This window comes from Sus scrofa, chromosome 13 (genome assembly GCF_054392235.1).
Source record: "Sus scrofa isolate SSC_HxYL_T2T_F1_AM1 chromosome 13, Sscrofa_HxYL_maternal_Yorkshire_Landrace_v2.0, whole genome shotgun sequence".
NCBI classification, from domain to species: Eukaryota; Metazoa; Chordata; class Mammalia; order Artiodactyla; family Suidae; genus Sus; species Sus scrofa.
This window is the reverse complement of record NC_139395.1, coordinates 162,111,701-162,119,490: the sequence shown is the minus strand read 5'-3', so window position 1 is coordinate 162,119,490 and position 7,790 is coordinate 162,111,701. Positions and strand designations below refer to the sequence as shown.

The window sequence follows — 7,790 nt, the reverse complement described above, 5'->3', positions numbered from 1 at the left end:
GAGCCAATTTACTGTGGGGTCTAAAGAATATTGTGGCCACACAGTGCTAAAAAAATAATTTTTTGGAATTTCTGCTGTGGCACAGTAGGTTAAGAATCTGGCTGCAGCACCCTGGGTTACTGCAGAGGTGTGATTTTGACCCCCAGTCCAGCACAGTAGGCTAAAGTATCTGGTGTAGGTCACAGATCTGGCTTGGACTCAATCTCTGGCCCAGGAACTTGCACATGCCACAGGTGCAGCCATTCAAACAAACAAACAAACAAACTTTTTTTAATCTTTTTTTTTTCCTCAGTCATAGGCTCATAGCTATAATGAGAACATTTTTTTCAGAATGTGCCCCAGAGGGCATGTTTTCTATCCTTTAAAAACAAAAAGGACAAAATACAAATGGCACCCACAAAAGTGAATGCTAGCATCCTAGAAACAAAGAACTTGTTAATAAACAGGATAAAAACCCAACAACTATTCCTGTCTCCAACAGGGTACCCCACACCAATGCAAAACAAATGGGCTTATTCTGGGGAGGAAAAGCCGAGGGTGGAGAGAGTCTTTTGTTGTTCATACCAAAGCAATTTACCTTCCTCCACTGAGACTGTCAACTCCCAAATATCTGTTGTGTTCATGAGCAGAGACAGACAAAAACCAGAGCCTTGTTTCCTTCACAGAATTGAAAGCACCATGGTCCAGCTACACCTGGTCAGTGGCCAGTCCTCTGGGCTGTCCCTGAGGCGTAGGTGCCCAGGCAGCTGCTGTATTGGATCCAAGAGCCACCACTGGCCAGAAGCTGGTATGCCATCCTATTTGGAGTGACAAAATCATTACTGAACTAAACTTGGGTCTGCTCCCTGTGTGCAGCAAAGCCAATCTGCTGACAACAGGTTGTGGTGGAGGAAAGTACAGCATTTACTGCAGGACACCAAGCAAGGACTTCAAGCAGCTAGTGCTTAAAAGACCTAAACTTCCCAACACCTTTCAGGGAAAGGTTTTTTTGTTTGGTTGGTTGATTTTTTTTTTTTTTTTTTCCTCACCCAGGGCATATGGAATTTCCCAGTCCAGTGATTTAATCCAAACCTATGCCAAACAGCTGCAACCTATGCCAGATCCTTAACCTACTGTGCTGGGCCAGGGATTGAACCTGTGAGCAGTTTGTACAAAATTCTTGAATTGGTTGGCATCAAGATGAAATTTCAAGAATCACCAATCATCTGGTTTCAATTGATCTGGGGTCTACATGATTGCAGCCAGCAGTTTTCATCTTGTGGGGGTCTACTTCCTATAAAAGCAACTTAGGAAGGTGTAAAAGGCTTTATCTATAACTTTCAGGTAACTGGGAGTTCGGTGAGTCTGTTATGTATCGTGTTTATAGTCTAAATTGTCACCAGTTTCTCACCCTGTTAGCTATTCTTTGTTTCTATATCTTCACATTTCCTTCACCTTCCCATTTGAGCCAGACTTTTTAAGTCTCAGGGGAGGCCTGGGAGACCAGAGGACTGGGTCACCATGCTGTACAGTAGAAAACTGACAGAACACTGTAAACCAGCTATAATGGAAAAAAGTAAAAATCATTATATATATAAAAAAAAGAAAGAAAAATTTGGATCTATGCTATTTGAAATTCAGAATTTCAAGGACACCAAAATAATTTCTGCAATTATCTACTGAAGAAAAAAAAAAAAAAAACAAATACACAAGTTACCCAAAATGAAAGAAAATCATATTTAAACAGATTTGTTTCTGTAATGCTCAATATCAGAATAAAATTTAAAAAGTAGCTATATGCTCACTTTGGCAGCACATGTACTAAAAAAGGAGCTCTGCCACTTTGAAAAAAATATCAAGAATTTTGTATTCAGTGAAGTTATATGTAATGGTAGGATAAATACACTCTCAGTTATGGATGGACTAAAAAATATATGAACTTACCTTACTGGAATAAAATACTTAAAGAAATATTCCAGATGCCTAAGAAATAAAATTAAATCAACATCCAAGAACAGGGAGACATCATGTAGAAGAGAAAACAGCTCTTAACTTTAAACATATACCCAGAAATTAAAAGTTAGGAGTTAAGTTTTATTTGGGGCAAAATGAGGACTTAAGCTGGGGCGGCAGCATCTCAAGTAACCTTGAGAAAAATGCTCCAAGGATGTGATGGGGGAGCTAGGATATATTGTTGTTTACCAACAAAAGGCAGTTAGTAGGCATAAAATATTAGCGTTAATAACAGAAAACTAGGTATCTCAAGTTAAGGAAGTTGATGCTTTTCTGTTTCTGATTCCCTTACTGGAATCGTTCCTGATAAGCACCCCAGCTATTTGGGGCCAGTATCCTGTGTTTTCACATCCTGAGTTTCCTATGGGTGCAGTTTGGGGAGTGGCTGCTGTCTGATGGCTGCTAGATGGCAGGTATTCTTTGTTTCCTTCCTGAGTTCCCTCAGGGCTCACTGGCTTAGAGAAGGCTGCAATGCTGATAACGGTGACATCCTTAGTTTACAGATATGGCAGGCAATATTTTGTTTCTCACAACAAGCCACTAACACAGCATCGAGTATTTTACTTTTAATATGGTTATGAATCACTCAGAGATGGTAACATTAAGCATGGAACAATATAGTATTTTCTCTGACAGAATTTCTGCGTGCTAGGCTTTCAACTAAACCTTTAGTAGCATAAATTGTAGATTATGCTACACATTCAGAGTGAGAAATCTACTAGATTGAGAATGAATCTTTGCTACTGTTGGAGTTGTGAGCCAGGAATAGACGTAAGACCCTGGTACCACCTCTTGCCTGACTGCTCCGAAGTCTCTAGCTTATCTGGAAGCAAACCACATATCATGTAAACAGCGGGGTCCTTGCAGGAACCTCCAGACTGACAGGAAACCACACATTTTGCAGTAAGTGCCCTGGAAGTAAAGAAAGGAGGAAAAGGGCATGAATCTCCAGCCTCTGAATTTAACCTGTTGCTCATTATGCCCTTATTACAATAAAATTAGCCATGCAGATGAGAAGTACCCATCATGCATGGAGGCCATGACACTTCCAATCAAAGTTAAATAATGACAAAAATCCCTCCTCCCTTTGGAAATGTGGAGCTGAAATGAAAATCAGGGAATAGGAGACCCGAATCTCTCCTTCCCAGTGAATATTCCACCACCTCATTTGAATGCCCCTCATAATAGGCCTGCCAAAGAAACAGGGCAGCTGCTCGCCTCTCTGCCCACTTCTCTTTAAAAGGTATATTTCTCACTTACATAAATCTTCACTTTACTTTCTCAATTTCCATCTCGTTTCTGCATTCGTTCTGCGAGGAAACAAGAACATTCCCTTCAGGAATATTCCCAACCAAAGTGCATGTTCCTTCAAGGCAGAAATCACAAATTACCCATCTTTTATGTCCTTTCTCAGGCTTGTTATAGAATCAAAGACTTGGAATGCAAGCTTTAGGAGAAAAGTAAATGAACATCCAGCCCTGCTATGGCATATAGCTTTTGTCTTGACAACAAACTCTTATCAACAGAACTGGCTTCTTAGAATGTCACATAGATTACAAATGATTGTCATGGGCACAATAAGAAGGGTAGCTCTATAAATCATTTTTTGTATATCTTGATATTCATTTTTCATCTGAAAAGTTGGTACTCAGAAAGGTTAAGGTAAATTCCTTGTTCACAAAACATCAATGGTTTCCCTAATGTCTATTAAATATATTCCAAACTGGTAGCATGGCAGTTAAGACCCACCATAGCTTTTATAGTGCTAGAGATATAGGAGGTCCAATAATACCTTAGTTTTTATTTTTAGCAGTAAGGATTTCATTTATTCTCTTAATTTTTTTTTCCAGAGTCCTTTCTAGGCACCTCATTACTCTGTCAGCCAGAGGCATAGCCCTAACATGTTGAATCAGCTTTTTCCCAACACATACCTAGATGGATAGGTTAACCTGGAGATAGGTTTGTAGGGATATAAGTCTGGAGTGTGAAACAGGACTAAGACATTAAGGGAAGACAAGACTTAGGACAGAGAGTTCCCTTCGTGGCTCAGCGGTTAATGAACCCGACTAGCATCCACGAGGATTCGGATTTGATCCCTGGCCTTCCTCAGTGGGTTAAGAATCCAGCAGTGCCGTGAGCTGTAGTGTAGGTTGCAGACATGGCTTGGATCTGATGTTGCTGTGGTTGTAGTGTAGGATGGCAGCTACAGCTCTGATTCTGATTCAGCCCCTAGCCTGGGAACCTTCATATGCCAAGGGTACAGCCCTAAAAAGACAAAAAAAAAAAAAAAAAAAAAAAGAAAGAGAGAGAGAGAGAAAGCTCAAAAGCCCAATGATCTGAGAGAAACATGAAGGTTTAATGAAAAACTTTGACAAAATAGATTCCTATACATAACAACATTTATTTAGTGAGAACATCTATTAAGAACCTAGAAGAACCTATTTACCAACCAGGGCAGAGAAGATAGCCATGGCAAAGTTACTGAGAATCTTCAGTCAAATCCAGATCATTACAAAACAAACACTTCTTGTCTCGCTAGATATATTTACCCATACAGTGTGCTATGTGGGCAAGAAGAGTAGAGCTGTGGCTTTGGATATGCAAATCAGAGAGACTGAAGCTATCAGGCAGGGCAAGATAAAATAGCCATCTCCTTAACCAAGGACAAATGGCAGAGCCAATGGGATTCTAAAACCCAACTGAAAGTAGGAAAAACTCTCCCATTCTGATTGCTGTTCATGGGCAGTGTGTGAATTTATCAAAGTGAGATAGTGAGATCTCAGTGGAATTTTTTTTTTTTTTTTTGGTCTTTTTGCGGCCATACCCACAGCATATGGATTTTCCCACACTAGGGGTCTAATCGGAGCTTTAGCTGCCGGTCTACACCACAGACACAGCAACGCCAGATCCAAGCCACATCTGCGACCTATACCACAGCTCATGGCCAATGCCAGATCCTTAACCCACTGAGCAAGGCCAGGGATCGAACCCTCAACCTCATTGTTCGTAGTTAGATTCGTTTCCACTGCGCCATGACAGGAACCCCGATCTCATTGGAAATGTCCTTCTGAACTGAAAGCCATTGTCCTCAGATATCATTTAAATTGGAGAATAGAGCCTAATGGCGAAGAGTCTAAAAATCTACAAATTTCTGGGACTTGAGTATAAATCTTCTGGAGATGCACATCTTTACTATGTCCTCAAAACTCAGTTTCCCTCAAGGCTTCTCTCATCTTTTGCTTCAAATATGCAAATGTGTACTCATTCTAATTCAGTTTTTCTCCACTTCCATTGGCAAACAGAAGGTTCAAGTTTTGGTGAAATTTATCTATTCTAATTTTATGATTAGTGCTATCTGTGTCCAATCTAAGATATCTTTGCCTACCAAAGGTCATAAAGAAGTTTTATTTTATAACCTTTTTAGTTTTATCTTCTACTTCTAAGTTTTGACCCATCTAGAATTCCTTCTTTTATGTGAGGTGGAGTAAGAATTGAGATTTATTTTATTCGTTATGCACATCCACTTATCTAGCACCATTTATTTAAAAAATATATTCTTTTCTCCTTTGAATAGTTTTGGCATCTTTGTAAAACATTTATTTTCATAAATGTATGTTTTACATATGGGCTCTCTCCTGTTCCATTGATCGATTATCTATTCCAAAGTTTCTCAACTGGGGTTTAAATTGTGGCTTTGTCTAATTACTCCCCATATGTATTTCTCAGTTTTTCTTTCATGTATTTTGAAGCACTTTTATTAATCCATTCACATTTAGAATTGTCATTTTTTTCTTGAGTTCTTGACTCTCATATTACTATGAAATATCCTTTAACTCTGATAAACTCCTTGAGTTCTACCCTCAATGATACTAATATACTTCTTCAGCTTTTTTTTTTTTTTAACTGGCGCAGATGGCATAATTCAAGCTGACATTTTTTATTTAAGAGACTCTGAAATACCACACTCTAGCTTTGATTCAAACAGCACAGGAATGACAATGGTTTGAGTTTTACAAAACTACATTCAGCAGCAGTATTGTGTTCCAGAAGTTGTTTCATAAAATTAAAGACTGGGGCTTGGATGAATAAGAAAAACCCATCTAGAAAACAAAAGATGGCCCAGACTACAGTCATCAGTCGTTACTCTCTGAGAATTGTGCTTTCTGGTTTTTGAAGACCTTGCTACTCTACTAACAATTGAGGGTTGCAAAGTCCTGGCTTAAAAATACGGTGGGGAGGGGAAGCTGTAAATGTGCCTAAAAAGTACTTACTCCCTGGGAACAGGAAGCTCAGAGCCAGGCCTTGTTGAAACTGTGAGCCTCAACTGGCTTGGAAGAACTCTCATTTTTGGGGAACTATGAGAATCACTGGTCTTGATGAGCAGTCACCACAATGAGGACTATGGTGGCAGAGGAATCCCATCATTCAGTTTCCATCAGTGCAGAGCCCAGGGGGAGAAGCAAGAAGTCCCACCTCTCGAGGAGGATGTCAGAAAGGCCCAAGGCCCTGATTTTGTAGGTTGACCAGTAATTTTCAGGGTCAACACCACAGGGGTGGCCAATGACACAACTCTCATCAGCCACAATGTGTGTTTGGAAGATTAACTTGAGCCAGTTCCTGAAGTACCCTGGAATGCTTATTCCAGAGTAGAGACCAATGTTTACTGAGTGGGGTGGAAACTGGGGGCAGAAGCCATGGTGACCCCAGAGAAGCAGAGATGACTACTCATTGGAGTGTGTATGGAGTTGGCAAGTTTCTATTGAAATGGATGACAAAGGGGATTCTCTCTGACTTTGGTGATGATAGGCATCAGTAACCAAGTTTTGTTTTTGTTTCGGCCATGCCCACGGCATGTGGAGTTCCTGGGGCTAGGGATGAAACTGTGCCACAACAGCGATCCTTCGGCTTCTGACACAGCTCCCCCTGAGGGGGACAATAACACCTGGAAGTCCAGATTTGGTCCTTGACTAAGATTACGTCCAAAGCCTCCGATGGGCATCAGCCCCATGAACTCCAGGTTGGGGCACTTGACTTTTACATGTTCCACCATGGCCGTTGTCTCTGAAGGGAGCAGGCCACCTTTGCTTTCTGCTCCACTGGTGTTACCTGGACCGTGACTTCTGACCTTTCAGGAGAACCTCTTTTCTGCCACCAGCTGTTCACTTTGTCAGCCAGCTTCTTAGGACCAACCATTTCCAGCATGAAAAGATTGAGGACAACTATCAATTTGTTGACATTTTGTTTCTGTAGGTGGCCAATGAAGTGCCATTTGATCTCAGGACACGAAGACAGAATTTTAGGGTTTGAGGCTTTTTTGAGCAGTTCCTGAAAGTAGTTCTCCCTGTAAGTGCGCTGGCCATGACTGTGGACCTCCATCACCATGTCTGCAGGCTTGGTCCCGCTGACCGCTACGAGCCCGGGCTGGATGGCCAGGAGTTCGGCAACCGCTGCTCCACCGCCTGCTGCACCGGCTCATTCACTGACCGCAGGGCACATCTGATTCCCGGCCAGCTCCATAGACATGCTGCCAGCCCTCCACAGTCCACATGATTCTCTTCAGCTTTCTTATGGTTGATGTTTGTGTGATTTATCATTCTCTACCCTTTTACTTTTAATCTGTCTGTGTACTTATGTCTAAACAACATAAGAGTCTTGAGTCTTGCTTTTGTTCTTCAACCTGATGATTTCTAGGAATTGAAATTTATAGTTCATTTGTTTTTAATGAAATTACTTATATGATCGAGCTTAAGATAACTTTAATATTTTTAATTTGGCTTATGGGTTTTCCATCCTATTTT

The 7,790-nt window shown here is 40.8% G+C and overlaps 1 pseudogene; it reads right to left on the bottom strand.

Annotated features, from left to right (window-relative positions):
* Positions 1-2,732: 2,732 nt before the first annotated feature.
* On the bottom strand, positions 2,733-7,527 carry LOC100736570 (pyridoxal phosphate homeostasis protein pseudogene; annotated as a pseudogene).
* Positions 7,528-7,790: the final 263 nt, after the last annotated feature.